The sequence below is a fragment of the Anomaloglossus baeobatrachus genome, chromosome 6 (assembly GCF_048569485.1).
Source record: "Anomaloglossus baeobatrachus isolate aAnoBae1 chromosome 6, aAnoBae1.hap1, whole genome shotgun sequence".
Classification (NCBI taxonomy): domain Eukaryota; kingdom Metazoa; phylum Chordata; class Amphibia; order Anura; family Aromobatidae; genus Anomaloglossus; species Anomaloglossus baeobatrachus.
In genome coordinates this window covers 536,184,807-536,209,110 of record NC_134358.1, presented here as the reverse complement: position 1 = coordinate 536,209,110, position 24,304 = coordinate 536,184,807, and the positions used below count along the sequence as shown (strand labels likewise).

At 50.9% G+C, this 24,304-nt stretch overlaps 1 protein-coding gene across 1 annotated transcript in view; it reads left to right on the top strand.

Annotated features, from left to right (window-relative positions):
• The window catches only part of MALRD1 (MAM and LDL receptor class A domain containing 1), a 746,310-nt gene that overhangs the window by 343,783 nt on the left and 378,223 nt on the right, over positions 1–24,304 (top strand). The gene's annotated exons all lie outside the window — the stretch shown is intronic.

Here is a 24,304-nt window from a genome sequence, read left to right as displayed (position 1 = left end):
GTAAGTGCTTGTGACGGCGGTTTAACGACTTTGTGAGACACGGGCAGCGATTTGCTCGTGACGCACAAACGACGGGGGCGGGTACGATTGCTCGTGCAATCGCACGATAGATCGTACCGTGTGATGCCCGCATTAGTCTCCTTCCTGGCCCTGCTCCTGACTAGTCTTGATCTAACTCTCCCTCCCCACAGGGAGGCTGATGAGTAGAGAGCTGTGGAAAAGAAGCGCAATAGGGTTTTACCCCAGTAACACAGGGGGTAAAGACAGGGAGCAGTAATACTCACCAAATGAAGTTGTGAAAGTCACAACTACTATATAGGCATGGAACACTGGGATCACGGCAGCAGTAACCCAAACGGCAGATAACAGAGAACAATAGAAGAAAATCGGGTTTTTATCAGCCGCGCCAATGATCACTTCTCAGGTATTCAGATTAATGGATCTTTTATTTTGCACAGGTCTACGCGTTTCTGGAGTCTCAGCTCCTTTCCTCAGGACCATCAGGCATAAGAACACATCAATTTGATGTGTTCTTATGCCTGATGGTCCTGAGGAAAATAAAAGATCCATTAATCTGAATACCTGAGAAGTGATCATTGGCGCGGCTGATAAAAACCCGATTTTCTTCTATTGTTCTCTGTTCCCCACAGGGAGGGACAGGATGGTTGTATCTTGATATCACAGAAAAAGACAGTCAAGGGAAAAACCAAAACGTTGTTACATGGCACATACACACACACAAAATAAGAGATTTAGGAGGAAAACAAGAGCAGGAAGGAAGTACAAAACAAAAGGGATACACTTCACAACCGCACAAAGCAAAAAGCACCACTAAACACAACTGGGACACCACACCTCACAGACAAACACAGAATAAACTATAGCTGGCATAGTTAGAAGGATTCCTACGGTATAAATAGGTGGGGAGCAGATGGCATAGGTCTCCCAACAATATGTGATTAAAGGAGCAAGCAGACTAGCAGAGTTTAGCTCTTGCTAGTCTGCCTATGAATCAGCACACAGCAGATCAACATCCGAGTCTGCCTGTGTTGACACTATACACCAGAGAAACCATCGGGCGGAGTGTCAGAATTTTCAATCTGAACAGACTCCAATGCCACTATGACAGTTGACAAAGTTTGTGCAAAGCTACATGTGACAATTACTTTATAATGTACCTCTTTTCTGCAGTGATGTTCCCAGCACAAGTACAGTGCACTCCGCAATCCAGCCACTAAGATCTCCCAACAGTCTGACCAAAGAAAAGGTCCGACCATTACAGGGATCAATTATAAACCGCAGGACCATATTATATTCCACAATATATATATGCCCCAAGCCAGTTATTGCTTTATGTACTGTACTATCTAGTGTGCTCTATTTTATATTGGTTCTGTATATTGACCTGGCTGTACTTGATTGACTATCCTCTTTGATCTCAGGCTGTTTGACGCTCAATTTACCTTGAGATGACCCAACTTTTTCTGACATTGATTTTTGTTTTTGCTTAGACTAGTTATTTTCTGGTCCTAACTCTGGTTGGTTTCACTACTCTATTTTATCTCTCTCCACCAGTCAGAAACTACTCCGCAGATGCAACCTGGGAGCCCCTGCAACTAAGTCTAGATCACTATATAAAGGCCAAACCATGAAAACCAGGGAGATCTTTAGAAATTGTTAGATATAGTGGTCATGGCCCAGTCCCACTGTGTAAGCCTGTTTTGAGCTTACGGTACCTTTACATTAGTGCTAGATCTTCTATGTCACTAGTATTACTGGATCTCATAGTCCCATATAGTTTCCATTTTTTTACATAAGGATTTGGACTGAGGTTTTTTTGTGTTCCGGACAAATGTTGATTTCCTGCTGTATGTGCTTAGGCAGAAGGAAGAAGGTGATGACAAATCTATCAAAAGTGAATAAAGGGGTAACAAAGGTTTTGGTTTATACAGATACAGAGAAAGCTGTCAATCACATTCTCTTCCGAGAAAATAAACAACTCACATGTTTTCTCTATGGGTCCTGACAACTGCTTTGCATATGAACATATCTGACAGAGCTGTAGGAAATAGGGGAATTTATATCTGAATAACCACATCTCTTTTCCGACACTTCATGTCCCATCCATGCCTTCCTTCTAACCACTAAATGTGCCTCTGGATGCTGGAGCCTGGCTTCTGGAGGAACGCAGCTTTACTCAAGAGATATGCAATACCCAGGAGATTTTCTAACTCCTCCAGAAGCTTGGGTTGTCTCTTCTTTTAATAGAAACCACCTGGATGTTTTGGTAGAGTTGGCAAACATAACCTATAAGTGGCTACTCTGAACAACAATGCAACCGCTACTGTCTATAGTTGGGATATTGCTAGTTTTGCTCATAGTTTAAAGATCAATCATTACCATCCAAAGTATCATTCTTCCTTCTGGAGAAGAGCCATTTTCCATCTTTCCTAAATAAGAGCTTGGAGGTGTGTGTGTGGCGCCCCTGACCTGGTCAGGCACCACTGAGTACTGCACCCATGCTGGGGACAGTACAATACAGGTAATCCAGAAGGCTGACCGGGGTGTGGAACACAGGCGCATAGTAATCAGCTCTCACACATGTACCCATGAGAGGACCCCTGGGGATCCCAGGAGGGGGAAAAGCCTTGACCTTCACTGGAATAGTGGAGGGGGCCAAAAGCCTCCATCTCCTCTCAAGGGGTGTGGTAAGAGAGTCTGGTTGCTAGGTGGCGTAGGCAAGAACAGGAGAGGAGGAGCAGTGAGCCAGTTCAGAGCAGAGTCCAGGGAGCTCCGAGAGGAGCTGACCCCTTCCCCTGGGCTGCTGGAGTCTGACAGCGTCCGCGCAGTGGCTACCGACGGGGGAGAACGGTCAACTAGGAGTGCTACCCGAAACCCATCTCCAGCTAAAGAGAGAGCACAGAGTGGGAAGTAAGGAGACTGCTAGGGAGTACCAGGCCCAAACGGGCGGCAGATCCCGAAGCGGAGATAGATCCAGCTTTCTTTTGCTAAACCTGCCGGTGTGGGGCTCTCAAAGCCCACGCCACAACACCACAAAAAGCCGCAGCCACGTAGCCACAGTTAGGGCCCATAGCTCACAGGAGGCAAGAAGCTGGAGTGATCTGGCCCAGGCAACAAGCACACGGCAAACGAAGGGGAGTGAGGCTTCAGCAACTTCCCTGGGTGACCCCCATAGGGACTCAAAGTCGGGGTCACCCCAAACCACCAAGGGCTAAGGAAGGCGAGTTAGTAGTCACCCTCACAAGTCAGCCTGAAGGACACCTGGTTCCCGCCTGGTTCATCCCAGCTACGCCCGGGTTACTCACCCTGCCACCTGAAGTGAGTAAAAACCCTGAAAGACATTCTGCCTGTGTGGAGTTATTCTGCGCCTTGTGGTACTACGCACCTACATCGGGCCCTGGGGCTTGCCTCACTCTCAGGAGGCTATTCCAACTAACTGCACATACCATCAGCCCCAGGCGACCCTCAACCTGCAGTGGCGGTCCCTACTGGCCGCAATACTGAGAGTGGCGTCACGACAATCCGAAAGAAGGTTCCCTACCTGTGACCAGACTGTTCCATCCACGTGGAGTCCCTGAAGGTAATGCACCGACACATACTAGCGGGGCTTCACAACTTCTGGCGTCACGAACAGGATAAGGACTAGACCTGTTCAGACAGGTGACCATGTGCCTGGGCGGTCCGCTTGAAAAATTGGAAGCGCCGCCATATTGCCACCATGAAAAGCGCGCTGAAAAACAACAGCAGCCCGCGCTGGAAGAAGTTACCGCCCACGAAGAGGTGTGGCTACCCAGAGATCCCCTGCAGAGTTCTGACCTCGCTTGTGAAGAGAGCGGAGGCGTCCAGAGACGTCGGGACAGAAAGGGAGCCAGAAGCCTGCTGCTGGGAGAGGAGCTGCTGAAAGAGGCAGAGCAGAAACTGAACAGCTTGCTACTAGGGGCAACGACGAGTCCACTGCTGGGAAATCATGCAGAAGACGGCGCAGAAGAAATGGCGTCTGACCGCAGAAACCCAGAACCGGGCTCCGCTGCCTGGTGGTATCGGGAGCTGGCCCAGTTCTGCGACCGACTGGAGACCCGGGTCGTGGAGCAGATCCGAGAAGAACGCATGGAACTTCTGGAGATGGCTGCCGCGGTTCAGGCCTATGAGAGGGGAACCGCACGACGAGTGCCAGACCGGACGGCGACGACTCAGACCCCGATGCTGCCACTGATGGGTGAGTCCAGTATTACCCCTGCCGGCCCGGATGCCCCGACCCCTGCTGCCACGCCCGCGGTCCCTGAAGAGGCGCCCGGCGCGGCGACGCTGACCCAGGCCGCAGCCACGCCAGGTGCGGCCCGCCAAGCCCAGGCCGCCGCAGCGATGCCCTGCTCGGCCCGCCAAGACCCGGCCGCCGCAGCGATGCCCTGCTCGGCCCGCCAAGCCCCGGCCGCCGCAGCGATGCCCTGCTCGGCCCGCCAAGCCCCGGCCGCCGCAGCGATGCCCTGCTCGGCCCGCCAAGACCCGGCCGCCGCAGCGATGCCCTGCTCGGCCCGCCAAGACCCGGCCGCCGCAGCGATGCCCTGCTCGGCCCACCAAGACCCGGTCCCTGCAGCGACGCCCAGCCCAGCCTGCACAGATCCCATCGCAGCTGCGACGCCGATCCAGGCCGCCGCCATACAGGGCGCGGCCCGCCAAGACCAGGCCGCCGCCATACAGGGCGCGGCCCGCCAAGACCAGGCCGCCGCCATGTCAGGCGCGGCCCGCCAAGAGATTGCATCACCATTTACCCCGGCCTGCAAGGCCAGAGCAGACACCGCTCCCCAGTCTTAGGAAGTCCCTGCTAGGAAGTCCCTGATAGGAGAGGACCCCGAATACTGGAAGCTGAAGGCTGACCTAGAGGCCCAGTTCCCACAAGAGATGGTGGATCGGTATCTGCTCCCTCCGCACACCCCCAAGAGGATTCCGGCAACCCCTGCAGCAACCACGCCAAAGAGTCCCCCGCCTGGGCCTGTTGAAGGAAGTTCATCCCCAGCACTGCCACCAAAGGAGTGCCAAGAAGAACTAAGGGGGAGAGGAGGCTAGGAAGCTGAAGAGCTGACTCAGGAGCCGCCAGCAGCAGTGCTAGTCCCAGAGCCGGAGATGCTGCCATATTCCCGCTGGGACGAGGAAGACCTGACACCTTCTGCTGAGGAAGATCTGCCCCAAAGCCTCACCTGGGAGCTTGTAAGCTGCACTTCGCAGAATCCAGCCCGCAAGACACAGCGCCGCAGCAGAACCCAGTTTTCCCCTGCACCGCCATCCCCAGAGCAGAGAGAAGTCACGGCCAGAGACCTACAGGAGAAAAGGTTCCTGAGAAGAGCCAAAGCACAGACCAGAGGACCCCTTTGTAGAGGAATAGTGGAGGACTTTAGCCTGAAGTCAGGATACGGGTTCATTGTTGCACCTGGTATCAAAGAAGGTATCTTCGTCAATAGAAGAGATGTGAGAGCTCATCTGCCCAGAGGACACCCTGGCAGAAACTTAAGAATGGGAGATTCCGTACAGTTTACCCTGCATCAAGGAGAAAGAGGCTGGTACGCGCTAGATGTAGTGCCATGTCCCAAAGAAGAAAGGAAAGACAGCCATAAAGAAAGAAAAGACCAAAGACCTAATGAAGAGATAACCACAGATGAAGAAAAAGGTCAAGAAAGCAACAGGTGCCGCAGCCCTACAGGCCCAAGCCCTGGTGAAGAGGAATCCGCCTAAGTTCAAGTAAAGTACAGCAAGTTTTGACTAGTTTGGAAAGTTTGTTTTGCAACGTTACTGTTTAAGAGATGTGCCCACATAAACTAATGTGAGAAATGAACCTTAAGGCTATGAACTGGCTATAGCCACAAACTCTCGCAGTGTAAATAGTTACACCAGAGGGCACCACCGCCACCAGAGTCAGCCTGTTTAGGGGCTTGGCTCGTCTGCAACCAGGAGGAGCCCGTCCGTATATAGGGCCTTGGCTCACCTGCGACCAGAGAGCATGCCTGTTTATGGGGCCTGGCTCTCCACCACAAAGAGGGTACCTGGTCAGCACCAACTGTGGAGGCCGCCTCTGCATCCTGCCAGAAGAGGCTGAAGGCGCGGATCCACCAAGCCAGGTATACCCTGAAACCACCAGCCCATGAAAGCCGCCTCTACATCCTGCCAGAAGTGGCTGAAGCCGCGGCCAACGTGAAAGGGTTTTGGGTGGGTTAACGGACTTGTGGGTGGAGGGTGGTGATGTATGGTACCTGGTGCTTTTAAAAATGTTTTACCATGTTTTAATGTTTATGCATTTTAAAATGTTGTCTTGCAGCCCGAGGACGTGCTGGTGATAACTAAGGGGGAATGTGGCGCCCCTGACCTGGTCAGGCACCACTGAGTACTGCACCCATGCTGGGGACAGTACAATACAGGTAATCCAGAAGGCTGACCGGGGTGTGGAACACAGGCGCATAGTAATCAGCTCTCACACATGTACCCATGAGAGGACCCCTGGGGATCCCAGGAGGGGGAAAAGCCTTGACCTTCACTGGAATAGTGGAGGGGGCCAAAAGCCTCCATCTCCTCTCAAGGGGTGTGGTAAGAGAGTCTGGTTGCTAGGTGGCGTAGGCAAGAACAGGAGAGGAGGAGCAGTGAGCCAGTTCAGAGCAGAGTCCAGGGAGCTCCGAGAGGAGCTGACCCCTTCCCCTGGGCTGCTGGAGTCTGACAGCGTCCGCGCAGTGGCTACCGACGGGGGAGAACGGTCAACTAGGAGTGCTACCCGAAACCCATCTCCAGCTAAAGAGAGAGCACAGAGTGGGAAGTAAGGAGACTGCTAGGGAGTACCAGGCCCAAACGGACGGCAGATCCCGAAGCGGAGATAGATCCAGCTTTCTTTTGCTAAACCTGCCGGTGTGGGGCTCTCAAAGCCCACGCCACAACACCACAAAAAGCCGCAGCCACGTAGCCACAGTTAGGGCCCATAGCTCACAGGAGGCAAGAAGCTGGAGTGATCTGGCCCAGGCAACAAGCACACGGCAAACGAAGGGGAGTGAGGCTTCAGCAACTTCCCTGGGTGACCCCCATAGGGACTCAAAGTCGGGGTCACCCCAAACCACCAAGGGCTAAGGAAGGCGAGTTAGTAGTCACCCTCACAAGTCAGCCTGAAGGACACCTGGTTCCCGCCTGGTTCATCCCAGCTACGCCCGGGTTACTCACCCTGCCACCTGAAGTGAGTAAAAACCCTGAAAGACATTCTGCCTGTGTGGAGTTATTCTGCGCCTTGTGGTACTACGCACCTACATCGGGCCCTGGGGCTTGCCTCACTCTCAGGAGGCTATTCCAACTAACTGCACATACCATCAGCCCCAGGCGACCCTCAACCTGCAGTGGCGGTCCCTACTGGCCGCAATACTGAGAGTGGCGTCACGACAATCCGAAAGAAGGTTCCCTACCTGTGACCAGACTGTTCCATCCACGTGGAGTCCCTGAAGGTAATGCACCGACACATACTAGCGGGGCTTCACATGTGCATTGATTTGCGCTGCTGTGGAATAAAGTGAAGGTCCAGTGCATGAAGTGAATGAAAAGGTGTTTTATTTACACGTTTCGGAGAGAAACCCCCACTCCTTCTTCAGAACAGGCACCAAATGAAGAAGGAGTTGGGTGTCACTCCGAAACGTGAAAATTAAGAACCTTTTCATCCACTTTGTGCCATGGACCTTCAGTTTATTCCACAGCAGTGCAGATCGTTCCACGCTCCTCCAAGCTTTTATCTGTTATCACCAGCCTTAGGGCTCATGGACTTTGCGGCAGTTGTTTTTGCTCCTAGACTGGTTGTGTGCCACACCACCACACAATGTGAGCAACCTGCTCTCGCTTTCACTTTTCTCTTATTAGGTAAGACCCTATTATGCGGTTTCATACTTTTCCTAGGATGCACTTCCTTGAATCTAGAACTGTGTAGTCTTTCAAGAGACCAACTAGAGAGACACTTATCATGACATGTAGAATGATAACAGCTCACCCTTAATATGACTGCTACAATCCTCGGCATGGAAAAAGCGACTTACGCAAGTCCAGCTAAGAAAACCCTTCAGCCGTAAAAAAACCCAGTTAAAATAAAGACATTTTTCCAAATAAGTTAAAAAAAATGACATTCACAGGTACATCCAATATAATTTGAGAGTTTCATACGCATTTCAGACTGCAACCGAAAACTTATTCATGGCTAAAGATGTCATTCTTTTAACCTATATGGAATAAGTTTCTTTATTTTATCTGGAGGATTTTTTTTTATTTGGACTTAACATGATGACCTGGTTTCACGGTCATCTCCCTTCTGTTTTGAGACTAGGTCCAGCCTTAGGACTGGAGACTCCCATCTCCATCTTGACTCCTCATTTAAATGAGGTTTATTTTCCTTTGGCGTCTCATGAGTTAATTTCAAGTTTTGTTACCAGCTGCTCTGAGCAGGGCAGGTCAGCTGTAGCTGCTATGAGCCCACACACATTTATGTTAAATAAAGGAGCCTTCCCAGCAAACCTTGCTGCTGTTAGAATCATTTTTACTCTGGCCAGCCTGGTGGAAGGAACTGCTGAGGTTTTGTCCTGTGACCATCCACCTGCTACTTTAGAGTCCGTCTTTTACGGTGAAGTTTGGTGTTTTATAGCATTCTGTTTATTCCCCCGTCTGTGTTTCCTTTCCCTCCGTGTTTATTAGTGTAGTGACAAGTCTAGTGAACTCATTGGCTTATCACTAGACAGGGTGAGTTTAGGGCCAGCTGAGGGACCCAGGTATCTTGCTCGCCGACAGGTTGATAGAACCTGTATAGAGACGCTAGGGAGCTCAGAAGTCAGATTGAGTTGAGTGCAGGAGGTGCCCCCTCACCTCTCCCTAGCGGCAGGGACCTCCATTGTATCGTGACTCCGGTGTGCCCCCCTTTTTAGTGTTGTTTTTGGTAGTGCGTCAGACGCCTGTTGGTCTGACTGCGTGTGTCATGCGTTATATACGGACATCTCCAACTCTGTGTATGACACCTGGACATCTGGAACTTACACCTCTCATCCCACCACACGGCATTATAAAACCAAAAGTCCATTCTGCTTACTTACATCTCTCTGCAAGTAGAATTGTTTAAAGTGATTTTAATTGATTTTTTATTATAAAACCATGTATTCTAATAATTATAGGAAAGCCCAGCCACCCTCAAGAATATATATCCTCATAGGATTCAGTAGGTACGGCCATTGAACACAAGGATCGCTCTGTATGTGGAAATCGAGACTCAAGCAGAATAGTTATGGACTAAACTGAACTTTCATTGAACTGATCTTCATTTGGAATAACAAGAATCAGAGTAAAGATGAAAAATAATCCGAGCTACAAAAACATTTTACAGTAGAATTTATTCTACAAAGTAAGGCTCGGGGAAACGAATGGAGCCAGCAACCACACAGACTATTGTTAGGAGCTATTTTTGGTTTATAGAATTATATACTTGTACCTTAGTACGTACATATCTACATGGTGTCACTTTCAGCGATGAAGACCCAGATCAGTTTTAGTACTTAGTTCTTTTAATGCAATTATTGGTGCTAAAACAAAAATTCCAGATCTGGTGGCCAAGGAAGATTGCCTCGTTACACCTTTCTTCAGAGTATCCACCACATTGAGAACATACCCTGCCAGTGAATTGATTGTTACACCTCCTACACCCTACATCCGGACATTTACGACCCCCCCCCCCCCCCTCACTCCCATGAGCTCACAAAAAAAAATTTGGCATGCTTTTGCTAGACCATCCTTCTTTTGCAGTCCAGTTCCTAGGATTATGTCTTCAAGATTGTGGCTGCTCTTATTTGTCCATGTCTAATATCAAACCCAATACAAGGTAAATGCCACTGGGTTTGGAAGAGTTTGGATGAAAGCAACAAAGTAGTATAAGGATTATGGCTAAATCTATCGCTTTGGCAAATTTAGTTTACAGCTTTATGGTGAATTTAGGTCATGGCATGGTTGCACTATATGTCACTGGTGGGACAAACAGTCCTGTGGTGTTCGGCAATAGAAGGTCACAGCATTTGGTTGCGCAAAATGCTCCCTGACTTTCTATTGTTCCTGCTGTCAGTATTCAGTGTACTGGAAGCTCCTCTGCTGGGTGTCCATCCTTTTCTCTTTAAGACCCTCTTTAAGACCTGCCTTTCCTTAAGCTGCTAATCATCTGTATTTCCTCTTGGGTTTAAATACTCTCATTTTTCCCTGGAATTGTGCTGGTGATATTCATTTAATTCAAGCTCTGGTTGCAAGCAGGTGGCCCGCACTCACCTGCGGTATTGTTGCTGAAATGTTGCTCTATTGTTGCTCTATCATGCACTATTTCCCCTGTGTGTCCTCCTTGTGTCTTTCTTTAGCGTTTAGTGGGGCTGATGAAGAGCTCATCGCAGCCGTACCCTTTTTAGTGTCCAGCACTAGGGATCCTTGGGGTCAGGTATCCGGCTCAGCGCATAGGTGCAGATCCTCTCTAGGGTGTTGAGGAACTCCAGGGACCAGCAGTAGGTTTGGACAGGGGCCTCCATCTCCGCATTTCATAGACACAGGGTTTCCCCTTCCCTTTTGCCGTTTGCTTGGTACTTCCTCGTACCTAACGTGACACTATAATAATGAGTCCGGAGTACCCTGGAAACTTATGACAAATGCAAAAATTTTTACCATAGTGAAACATGTACAATTGTTGCCTCACAATCTTGCTTATCCTTGTCTTACTTCAATCGTATACATCTGTTGCGCCCAGGGATATGGGGTACTCGGTCCCGGGCGGTTGCAAATGGGAATGTCACTCTGGTGGCCGTTGCTCGGTCCTGTGCTCTGGGCCCCTTTTGTAATGGGGGATATTTACAGGGGTAATAAGAGTTATTGTCATGTGACACCACCTGCGGGTTGCGGTTAAGGATGGAGAACCGCCGCTGCTGAATGTAGGTACTCCCAGAGCTGGTGGTGGTTGTAGCAATGGTGTTAGGCCCTCCGCAGGTAGGGCCATGCCTGGGAGATGACAAGGGGTAATAACGGAGACCACACCAGGTTGTCTTTAACAATCTCTACTCACTGTGGACCCAGGGGTTCCTGGTTCAGGTCCCAGGAGTATCAGTGCCAATGTAGTGACCCAGGTTGCTCTGTCCACGGAACTCTCTGTAGATTGAGTCCCCGTAGCGTGGAGCGTTTGGGAGCCCCGACTGTCCCTTTTGGAGTACAGTCTCCATCTCCGTACGGCGGGCAGTTTGGACCCTGCAGGAAGGTAAGTGTCCGAACCTGATCCTAGTTTACTGCTGATGCCCCCGGATTATTTGGTTCGGTGAAGTCCGTGAAGGTGTCCTCACCGGGCAGGTATTTATCAAACCGTTTGAAACTGATGCTTGACCTAGGGCCCTGTGCCCCGTGCGTGCTCCGGTCCTAGCGGTATCTCCGGTACCCATCCTGGTGACCTCTCTTCTGTGCCCCCAGGTCACCGTTACACGGACCCAGCTCAGACACGTCCGCACACCTCTCCTGTGTGCTTCACTCTCCTCTGACTACCACTGACTGACTGACCCCTCCCACCAGGCTGGCTATACCCAGGGACTCATTTCCCATGGCGACCATCCCCTTACATGGTTAACCCTCTATACCCAGTGTGTAGTGGAGAACTAGGATTTTGGTCATGTCTTGGCGGTATCAGCACTAATACTCCAGGTCCCAGGGGGTAGGTCGGTCCTGCATCCCCAAGAGGATGCTGGTCCTTGTAGTGCCCTGAGGGTCTCAGGGGCGCTACACATCCATCCTTGATGATGCCCGAGGAGTGCGTTCTGAATGTTATTGTGCAATATATATATATATATATATATATATATATATATATATATATTTGTATGACATAGCTTATTACCCTTCTAGATCATTTTCTTTTTTCATAGGGGGAGGGGAAGGGGCAATAATAAACACAGATGAATGGGCATGCCATGCTCTTATGATATACGCTCTATCGGGTGAAGTTAGCATAGGTATTAAGACCTCCATACACATTAGATTGGTGAGGGCTAACAGCTGCAGTATCTCACAAAAGTGAATACATCCCTCACATTTTTGTAATATCTTTTTGTGGGACAACACTAAAGATCTAAGGCGGGCTTTACACGTTGCGAAATCGCTACCTATATATCGTCGGGGTGACGTCGTTAGCTACGCACATCTGGCGTCGGTAGCAACATCGCAACGTGTAAATCCTAGGTGCGACGATGAACGAGCACAGAAGCGTACAATATCGCTGATCTCTGTAACATCATTCATTTCCATAATGTCAGTTCGACCGCAGGTACGATGTTGCTCGTCGTTCCTGCAGCTCCACACGTCGCTGTGTGTAAACCCGCAAACATCTCCTTACCTGTGTGCCGACGGCAATGCGGAAGGGAGAAGGTGGGCGGGATGTTATGTCCCGCTCATCTCCGACCCTCCGCTTCTATTGGCCGGCCAATTAGTGACGTCGCGGTGACGCCGAACGCACCTCCCCCTTGAAGGAGGGATTGTTCGGCAGTCACAGCGACGTCACCAAGCAGGTAAGTGCGGGTGAAGTTGTCGTAGTGATAATGTTCGCTACGGCAGCAATCACCACATATCGCATATGCGACGGGGGCGGGTGCTATCGCGCTCGACATCGCTAGCAATTGCTAGCGATGTCGCAACGTGTAAAGCCCGCCTAACACTTTGATATCATGTAAAGTAGTCAGTGTGCAGCTTGTATAACAGTGTAAATTTGATGTGCCCTCTAAATAACTCACCACACAGCCATTAATGGCTATACCACTGGCAACAAAAGTGAGTACATCCCTTTACCCATCTCAAGTAGTGACATTGCATTGCCCTTTACCAGTATAATGACAAAGCTATTGTGGCGCCCTGGACTAGCCAGGTCATCACAGGTAACACACTCACACCCCAACCCCCACTAGACAGTAACATTAGCCAAACACGAAACCCTTGTTGCCTCCCTCCAGGGTCTGATGTCCACACCAGGTAGGGCGGAGCCAAGCGGTTGGCCCCACCCACCAAGGAGTTCACAGGTCTGGAGGTGGGAAAAGTGACAGATTTGTCCTGGAGGTCGAAGTGAGAGGAGTCAAGTGGAGAGTGTCTGGGTTTGTGGCCCAGGCACTGACAACAAGGTTGGCAGACGGTGGTGGCCGTCTGCAGGAGTGGTGGATTGACGCGGAACCGTAGGACCGGGGTCAGGCGGTGGCCCGCCGGTACCGACCGGGGAGCGAAGTGAAGCCAGCACACACAGGCAGGGCCATCGGACCCCGACTAGGCTTGGAGTCGCTGTCAACAGTCAAATCTGAGTGTGACAGGAACCCCAGGCGTTTCCTAACAACCAAAGACCCGTTAGAAGGCAACCGTCTGCAACGTGAGGGTATACAGCTACCGCCTAAGGCTAGAGACCCAAGGGCCAGTGCCTGCGGGCAAACGGGCTCCTCCGGCATCCATACACCGGGGAGCGGACTACCGTTGGGGACCCATCGTAGTTAAAACAGTACACAAAGGTGCAGGGAAAGACAGCCGCCATCACCTGTCCGGGGAGAGACACAGCAGCCGGCTGCGGGACCCGTCCATCCAGCCGTTTGGTTTACCGAGGACTTTGTGCATCTCTTGCTGAGTGAGTACACTCGTGCCGTCCCTGCGACCCTGCACTTCACCTACCCTGCCTCCCCGTCACACCACCGGGCCCCGGGACCACCAACCCCTACCTACGGAGGGGGAAAACAACATCCCAGCTGCTCCCTACCATCGCTCCCGGGATCCCCGTCACCAGCAGCAGTGGTGCCCATCTTCACCACAACCCGTGGGTGGCGTCACGGACTAAATCCCCAAACAAACGAACCACCCTTTTCCCTCACGGGAGGGGAGCGCCGCTCGAGTCCCCGGATCCGGCCCACCGCTCGAGCCACCGAGCAGCAGCCACAGCACCGGACCCGAGCGTTAGCAGCGCAGCGACGTCCCCTCCACCCGCGACAACTTGGCGTCACGAACAGGATAGAACCGATCTACTTACCAGTAGAAGTGCGCCTTGTGGTCTCCGCCGGCGACGTCCGGCCGAAAATTTTGAAGCACCGCCATCTTTGGCGCGAAAATCTCCCACTTGAGCGTCTTCCCCGAGCAGGGAAGGCGCGAACGCGAAGCCCCGCCCCCAACAAGCGGAAGTGCTAAAGAGAACCAAGGGGGGGCAGGTGTGTGTCTGCCTAATGTAGCCGAGGCTATAAAAGCCGGGACGCCAGGACTCTGCAAGGATACCCGGTTCCTGGAAGCAGCTTGCAACATGTCCGCACCACCTGAGAGGCCCGAGTCTCCGGAGCCTGCCCCCGCGACGGCGGCTTGGCTGAATACCCAAGTGATGCTGTTGTGCTGTCGTAAGCGGGCTCAAGTACGGGACCTGCTAGATCGCTGGACCGCTGAGATGGAGGAGCTGGCTGCGGTTGTGCGGGCGCATGGAATAGAGGCCATGCTAGAGGAGCTGGTGAGTGACCAACGCCCTTGTGTCCCTGAAGGACCGGCCGCTGCGGCTGAAGGACTTGGTTTACACCTGGCCCCAGCAGGGCTCGCTGCATCGCCTGTGCTGACCGCCCGTACAACCCCGCTCAGGCCGCCGTCCCCGATGGAGGTGGCAGACTCCGTGTTGCCCCGCTGGGGCCCGGAGGCCCGAGAGGACGCCCGCCCACCAATAGCTGGAGCGGTTGACTTGGAAGAACCGATGGCGGGCCTCCGTACACCGGCTGATGACGGGTCACTTGCCACTGAGGAGCCACGAGTCTGGGCTCAGCTGGAAACCGTTACCAACCTGCCAGGTCCCACCATTAGCCCCCTCGAGTCAGATGACAGCGGCTCGGGGGCTGACACAGAACCGGTCTCGGAGTCCGAGGAAGTGGGTGAGAGTCTTCCCAACGGCAATGCGCCAGTAGCTTTCTATGTCCCGCGTGGTGGAGGGAACGGATACCGGGCGGCCCTCTCCCACCAGGCCTGCCACCGGATGTTTGCAATATTGACAGCGGAGGGCGAGGCCACCTCAGAGGAAGAGGTGGAATAGGCAGCGGTCCACCGTTGCATACAGTTGTCCCCCGTTGGGACCCCCAGCACCGTTAAATATGTGAGTGAATGGCAATGAATCAAACTGAAAAATCACCTGATTACTGTCCGAGAAGAGAACCGTCCCCGTTGGGACTGGAGTAGTCCTTGTTAGTTAACACCCCCATACCCACATGAGAAACTGCTCATGGATATGGCCGAGAACTGGCAGGCCACCCACGAACTGGTAGGCTTGTAAATAATGTTGTGGGATGCAAACCGTTGCCGCCTCCGGAGAGGCAGATTGGAGGAAGGGCCCGCAGCAGAGCAGGCTGGGGCCCAGCCACCACCAGGACCGGTGGCCATCCTCCGGGGGTCAGGGGTCTCCCTTGGACGTGGGGTCCCCTGAAGTGACAGTCGGGTGTAAGTTACCGTACCCGTTCCCACTCGGGCAGCCTGAACCTGGACTGGGGTCAAGGGGTGCTGCCCACTTCTTAGGGGCAGCATCAGGGCTAGGTTCCTTGGGTGGGAGAGCGGAAGACATCCGTCCGTCCGTCATTATTAAAAATGTTTTTATGTTCGGTTAATAATAAGTTGATTCAATGCTACATTGTCCACCAGGCATACCTTACTCCAACTCTATTATTTAGTATGGGCCGTTCTCGTACATCGGAGTGCCCGAGGTGTCATCTCTCAGGGACAAATTTCATACATATGATTTGGAGCTGTCCCAATATATCTTCGTACTGGCGGGGAGTGACATCTCTGCTGACATCGATTGTGTCGATTCCTGTTTTGTGTGACCCTTTGATATGCCTGTTTGGGGTGGTGGAGGAAGAGTCCTGGGATCATTACATGACAATATTCCTCAGAGAGGCATTGTTTCTGGCTAGGAAATTAATAGCTCTGAGGTGGATGGGAGATTCGAATCCAACTGTGCGGTCCTGGGTTAAACTAGTCAATGCAACCATAGTCTATGAGTGGGTGGTATATTATAATAGGGGGTGCCTGGGAAAATGTAACAAAATCTGGGGTTTGTGAACTTCTTCTCCAGACACACTTGCGGAGGTTTGAGGGAGATTATGCGGATAATGGTGGTTCCCGTTAGATGTTGGGATATGAAACACTGTCCAATGGTATATTGAGATATAATAATGCAATGTGGCTGTTGTTGTTCTTTCTTTCTTCCTTTTTCTATTCCTCTTTCTATCTTGTTTTCAAAATATGGTCATGCTGATAGTTACAGCTGTTCTTATGCTAAATATAAAATTAGATATATATGCAAATGATAAGAAGTATGGATAATAACATTGTTCTATCTTAAGTGCTAAAGATATTATGGACTTTATATGACTGTTCATTGTTATATTTAAATATTACTATCTATATACTGAGCTATCTTTATATGGCAAATGTCAGTTGTACCATGTTTGAAATTGTTAATAAAACGAAGTTAAAAAAATGTTTTTATGTGTAACGTTCAAGTGACCTGACAAAAATGCCTATGTTTTATATGTTTACATGTTAATTTATATTTTACAGTTTTGAAAAAAATAAAACCGGTGATGGACAGGCAGCCCGCGGACGGTCTGCATGTCACCAAGGAGGAATGTGGCGCCCTGGACTAGCCAGGTCGTCACAGGTAACACACACACCCCCTTTCACTAGACAGTAACATTGGCCAAACACAAAACCCTTGTTGCCTCCCTCCAGGGTCTGATGTCCACACCAGGTGGGGCGGAGCCAAGCGATTGGCCCCACCCACCGAGGAGTTCACAGGCCTGGAGGCGGGAAAAGTGACAGATTTGTCCTGGAGGTCGAAGTGAGAGGAGTCAAGTGGAGAGTGTCTGGGTTTGTGGCCCAGGCACTGACAACAAGGTTGGCAGACGGTGGTGGCCGTCTGCAGGAGTGGTGGATCGACGCGGAACCGTAGGACCGGGGTCGGGCGGTGGCCCGCCAGTACCGACCCGGGAGCGAAGTGAAGCCAGCACACACAGGCAGGGCCATCGGACCCCGACTAGGCTTGGAGTCGCCATCAACAGTCAAATCCGAGTGTGACAGGAATCCCCTGGGGTTCCAACAACCAAAGACCCGTTAGAAGGCAACCGTCCGCACCGTGAGGGTATACAGCTACCGCCTAAGGCTAGAGACCCAAGGGCCAGCGCCTGCGGGCAAACGGCTCCTCCGGCATCCATACACCGGGGAGCGGACTACCGTTGGGGACCCATCGTAGTCAAAACAGTACACAAAGGTGCAGGGAAAGACAGCCGCCATCACCTGTCCGGGGAGAGACACTGCAGCCGGCTGCGGGACCCATCCATCCAGCCGTTTGGTTTACCGAGGACTTTGTGCATCTCTTGCTGAGTGAGTACACCCGTGCCATCCGGCACCGCGCCGTCCCTGCGACCCTGCACCTCACCTACCCTGCCTCCCCGTCACACCACCGGGCCCCGGGACCACCAAACTCTACCCACGGAGGGGGAAAACAACATCCCAGCTGCTCCCTACCATCGCTCCCGGGATCCCCGTCACCAGCAGCGGTGGTGCCCATCTTCACCACAACCCGTGGGTGGCGTCACGGACTAAATCCCCAAACTAACCAACCACCCTTTTCACTCACGGGCAGGGAGCGCCGCTCGAGTCCCCGGATCCGGCCCACCGCTCGAGCCACCGAGCAGCAGCCGCAGCAGTGCCGGACCCGAGCGTTAGCGAGTGCAGCGGCGTCCCCTCCGCCCGCGACACTATCATTATAGAAATAATTCTGAGGCAGTATATCTAGATTCAGGGGTTCCCACGTTACCTACCCTTGGTATTCTTGCATCAGGCACTCTCACCAAACTGTCACATCCAGTGCCAGAATTTCTCTTCTGTGCAGGGCTCTCACAAACTAGCTCGTCATAGCAGTTACATAGTTCAAACTGGTGCTAACATACCAATCTGACAGACAGCCAAGAGTCACATATCTAGGGCCAGCGAGCCACATGTGGCTCCTTAATCACTGGTTGGGGAACACTTCTCTACATCATTACTGTTCCCAAAAACTGAGATGCGAAAACCTTTTGTATAAATGGAGAGCTAATGACCAGGTGTGATCACCACTCCTAGTGACCATGAATGGAGTAGTGTTGCACATGTTCATTACTGCTCAAGAGCTCCAGATTGAGTTCAGCCTGGTGGGGGAACCCAAGGCATTTAGAGCATCCTTCAAAATGGAGAATCATTAACAATTTGAGCATCTTGCCCTGTAAGTACAAATTGAGCACTTGGTTTGGTAAAAACTAAAAACTTTTGGGGCTTTGAGTGCTTCCTCACGGAAGTTGAATGGGGGTTGAATGTTTCACCTTCTTCATGGCTGAGATCACGGTGAGGATTGGCATGTATAGTAGCATGCAGAGTGCCATGTGTAACTCTATTATTTACATCAAAAACTATGGCTCCTATGAAGAAGACAGTTTTTAGAACCCATGCAGATGTGACCAATGTCTAAACCAAACTTAGAATTTTTGTCTTTGACCATATTTAAAAGCCTGTTTGTTATGATATTCAACAAACCTTTCTGAAACCTTTCTACACTGTGTTATACTCAGTGCAGGGTGAAGCATAAGTCATGGAGTCAGTGTCAAGTCTGCCCTCCAGGCCCTGCATTTAGCGTTAAAGCAGGGGTGGGGAACCTTTTTACTGTCGGGGGCCATTTGGAATTTCCTACTAACCTTTGGGGGCCACACAACATTATCAACTTGAAAAATAACCCTGCTATATTTGGTCAAACGATTAATTAACTCACCCCTACTGTGGAGGCAGGAGCTGCTTCTCTTTGGTGTGGCTGTGATGTTCGGTGATGTTGATCATCTTGTTTCTCACAACTGCTTTTCCAGGTTTGTCTCGGTCTGGAGATGCTGGGGGCATATACATCACAGGAGGGGCTGGGAGTACACATCACAGGAGGGGCTGGGGCGTATACATCACAGGAGGGGCTGAGGCGTATACATCACAGGAGGGGCTGGGGCGTATACATCACAGGAGGGGCTGGGGCGTATACATCACAGGAGGGGCTGAGGCGTATACATCACAGGAGGGGCTGAGGCGTATACATCACAGGAGGGGCTGAGGCGTATACATCACAGGAGGGGCTGAGGCGTATACATCACAGGAGGGGCTGAGGCGTATACATCACAGGAGGGGCTGAGGCGTATACATCACAGGAGGGGCTGAGGCGTATACATCACAGGAGGGGCTGAGGCGTATACATCACAGGAGGGGCTGAGGCGTATACATCACAGGAGGGGCTGAGGCATATACATCACAGGAGGGGCTAGGGCATATACATCACAGGAGGGACATGGACAGCCCTGGTGGTGGCCCAGACATGACTGGGTACAAGGACAGCACCAGGAGGCAGCACGGACTGCACCAGGAGGCAGCACGGACTGCACCAGGAGGCAGCACGGACTGCACCAGGAGGCATCACTAGGGAGACACAGACAGGACTGGGGGAGCATAGGTATCACCAGGAGGGCACGGACTGGGGGGCATAGACAGCAGTTGAAGGGTACAAACCGCAGTGGCGAGTACAGAGCACAGGGGGGTACACAGTACTGAGGGGTGGCACACAGCACTGGGGAGCACGGACAGCATAAGGGGGGCACAGACAGCACTGACCATGGCATAGACAGCACTGGTGGCAGCATGGACAGCATTAGGTGGTGCGTACAGCACTGGGAGGAGCATAGACATCACCCAGAGGGTACAGACAGCACTAGGGGGGCACAGACAGCAGTGGGGGGGTTACACAGTGATGAGGGGGTACACACAGTACTAGGGGGTACACACTGTACTAGGGGGTACACAGCACTGGGGTACACACAGCATTAGGGAGTACACACAATACTAGGGGGTACACAGCACTGGGCGGTACACAGTTCTAGGGGTACAGATAGCATTAGGGGGTACACACTGTACTAGGAGGTACACAGCACGAGGGGGTACACAGCACTGGGGTACACACAGCATTAGGGGGTACACACTGTACTAGGGGGTACACACATCACTAGGGGGTACACACATCACTAGGGGGTACACAGCACTGAGCGGGGGGGGGGCAGAGATGGGTGGTTGAGTACTCACAGTACTGGGGTAGGGGAGGAGTCACACGCACAGCACAGGTCCGGGTGGTCGGTAAATTTGCTGCAGTTCTTGTGTGACTTTATCCCAGCGTGCTGCTTACCCCGCCCACCAGAGCACACTAGCACACGCTGGGGTTAAGCCTAGAATGTATGGGCTGTAGTCAGGTCCTGGAAGTCAGGATCTCTATAGAGCCCGTACATTCTAGCATCTACTCTCAGGGCATCAGGCAGTAGGATTTAAAGGGCCAGCAGCCGGGAAAAGCGCGGCTGCCGTAAGAGCACAGCGGTCCCCGGGAATGTGCCCAGGGGCCGCAAAAAAAGTCGTCACGGGCCGCATACGGCCCGCGGGCCGGAGGTTCCCTACCCCTGCGTTAAAGAATGTCTGAGTTTTCCTGGAGTTTTTCTTTGATATATTTGCATTTTTTGCTCTCATGCTCATCCTAAATTTCTATTTGCAGAGACGACTTAATATATGAACCCGACCTCCGGTATTGATTCTGTCCTACATCTTCTTTGTTTACAGCAATGTTTAGGTACACAAAGCATCTATATTCTGTGCGATTGATCTTTATGTGCACTATGCTTCACTTCTCGGAATGTAGCTTAAGAGAAAATACAACATTTTAGGGATCAAAAGGAAAAATTGGAATAAAAATTCCCAATTGTGCAGTATGTAATGTAATTTCTCTGCAAATGTTCTGGAAGGTAAAAGATTAGTTTTGTGCCTCATTGGGAAATTATTCTTAGTATTGAGCTTCTATTAAGACGTATGTGTAGAAATTTAAAGGCCACTAACAACTCCTAAATATCAGCAAGTAAACTTTCTTTTTCAAGTTTCGGTGTAAAAATGTAATGCGGTGTTCAGGTCCAAACTCACTAGGTGTCTTGGCGGCATCAGGCTCTGTTCACATTGCAAAGCCTGACAGACAACCTGATGTCTCCTAGTTGTTCAGCCAGAGCTGGTCATCGGCTTTTTCATGTGCTCTGTTCCTCAGTCCTGCAAAAGTTAATTCCTGCTGACCTGGGGAACCCTGCTAGAGATCAGGTCGCTAATTGCCAATCATAGCCATCTCCTTCCTATATAAGATTCTGGATCTTACTACTCAGCGCCGATTATAGCTTCAGCGTAGCTCTTTGTGATGATCCAGTTTGTGGTGATCTGTAGTTGCTATTTTGAGTGGTGTGGTAGTTGCCCTGTTGTGTGTTTACTTCCTTCCTTTTTTCTTTATTCCCCTGTACACATATTGTCTGTCCTTTGTCTTTGAGTGCAGTGTGAATGTTTGTTCTCCCTTGACCGTGTCGTTTCTGTGGGGTTTTGTTACTGTGTTTCTGGCCCGCCCCAAGGATGGGGGAGTAAGATCATGGCTCAGACAGGAGTCAAGGTCATGCTGGGGGCTCAGACGTGGCTACCATCAAGCCTACCTCTGAGATAAATACAGCGCCGGATCTCAAGTCTGAGGGCCAGCCTTGGAGCCCCTGTCCTGTCATTTCATACCCCAATGACAAAACACTTCTTCAGTGCCAGACTGAGGTGTTTGTAGCCAAACAGAGAATGTAATTTTGAGAGACGACTCTATATCAGTACAGAACATGTGCACACAAGGTTGAACTGACCTACCAGACAACCAAAGGATCCTTCATAGACCTACAGGACAGAAAGCTCAGATTCAATAATGGGCAAAAAGGCCAAACTCATTTGAAACCATTGTGCAGATTAGGTTTGACACATCACGGTATCAGTGACCTCTGTAATGGATCAGGGCTCTAAAGAATCAGTTGAAAACCAATATTTGGATTAAACGTTGCAGTCAACCATTTATCACTAAGGTCTATTTTTTAGGATATTGATGCTCTGTCGTGTGTGTGCAATGATAACAGATTGCATAGGAGTACATGTTTTGTATAGATGGAGGGTACGTCTTGAAAACATCTCCCAAACTACTTGCTTCACATAGCTAGAAGAACATTCAAACCCAACTCTTTTTATTCAATAACAAACACAGTTTTTATGGGTCAAGTGGAAATGGCCACAGCTTTATTCGATATATATAAGCTGTCATTCTTTAAACTCCCATGCCCACGATTTTCTTCTCTTCCAAATCTCTTCCTTTCATGCCCATTTGCCAAACTTCTGTGTATGCAACTGTGACGCCCTGGCCTATCAGATCATCACAGGGTATTGTGCAATCTGCCCTTTTGTGCAATATCCACCTCCTCCTTGGTTACGGGTCCCTAACCATTTGTGTTGCCAAGAGCAAGCTAATCAAAACCCTAGGAACACTCTGCACCACACCCACCAGACACACCAGTGGACGGCCTGAGTGGAATAGGGTCGCCCACTTGGGGGTTTGTTAAGGGGAGGTCAGGAGTGTCAGGAGCAGTTCAGTGTAGTGTTGGAGGTGAAAGAGAGAGGAGGTCAGGAGCTGGGCTACTTGGAACTACTAGGTAGCAGACGTTGGTCTGGGCCTGGAAGGAGCTGGACCCCGGTCGCAGGGGGATCGTGACAAGGGGCACGGACTGTTGAGGAGGACAGCCGGCGGCCTTGTTCCATCACCGGGCAGGGGCCAGGGAACGACGGGGTACGTGGACCCTAGGTCAGGGAGTAGCTTCAGGCGTCCTGGCAATTTACCCGACGAGGACGGAGCCGTCAAGATCCGTTCTCCACCCACTCCAAAATTGGGGGACTAGCGCAACGAGGGGGATAGGATTTTCCACACATACGGTCCAGAAAATCCCAAGCATGAACCATGAGAGTAAGCTCCTCCAGTTAGCCGTTCTGGGGAGCGGGACCCAATTAGTTTCAAACAAAAGGGACCAACTAAAAGACAAGGTGCCAAGGCAAAGGTCACAGACTAACAAGCAACACCAATGGGCACGGGATCCAGGCGTGCTCCCTTCAAGCGGCAGCGGTGTCCAGAACTTTGGTTTACTACAGTTGTCGGTGTCAGCGTTATTGGACTGAGTGAGTACGCAAGTGACCCCTTATCATCCCAACAGCACCTCCCTGTCACCATCACAGAGTCCCGGGGCATCCCCCTACCCGTGGAGGGGTTAAATACCTAGCTGCCCACACCATCGCCACCGGGTACTCTCAACTGCAGCGGTGGTACTCAACCTTACCACGCACCACGAGTGGCGTCACGAACTTTCCACACCATCCCCTGTATATAAGCCCCCGTTGTTTGAGGAGCCGCACAACCCCCGGGTCCGGAGCCCTCTCGAGCCACCGCGGATCCGGATCCGAGCAGCCTGGCTGCTGATGCGGGGGCGGCACACAACTTGCATTCAGTGTACCAAAGAGCATGGAGAAAACCGACAAAGAGATCAATGAAAATAAAGCAATTAATAAAGCAACTTTTTGACAATTAAATTATGGGTGAAGAGTGACCTACTATTAGAGGATAATAACACCTGTGGCTAATATGTGAGGTGCACCCCAACCCCCACTTCACCCATTAGCCACAGGTGTTTTTATCCTCTAACACTATAATACTAGGTCACTTGTCACCCATACATGTAGGTTTTTAAAACCCAGACAGAGGCAGTAGGCTAGAATAGGACCCAGTATAATGAGGTTGCCGTGACGTGGCTACTGGGTAGGTATGGAAATGGCCATTTTTGTATGCAAAACATCTCAAAAACATTTTTAGATCTTTTTCAGTAGTTTAAAGCCTTGGCATTTCAATGTGCGGCTGTTTCCTTCTTTTCTGTCAATATCATGATCAGATACTCACCTATTCACACTTTTTGGAGTGGTGTCAGTCTTTTATGTATCTTGGCATCTATCCATCTATCTATCTATCTATCTATCTCATATCTAACCATCCATCCATAATTTTTCCTTCTATCGATCCATCGTAGTGTCCTCTTACATTCATGATAAATAGCCATCTTAGCCACAGGTGAGAAATGTGTTTAATTATCTGCCTGGCTTAGTGGATAAAATCCATACAATTTAATTTTGAAGGAGCGGTGCGTCCTATATAGTATAGGTAGTTACTGACAATTGGATAAAACATCAGCCGACCTGCCGAACAAGATGCTTTTCTCATATGTAAAGAAAATGTAGTGCTATTTGTCCTAATTCCCATTATAAATGAGTTGTG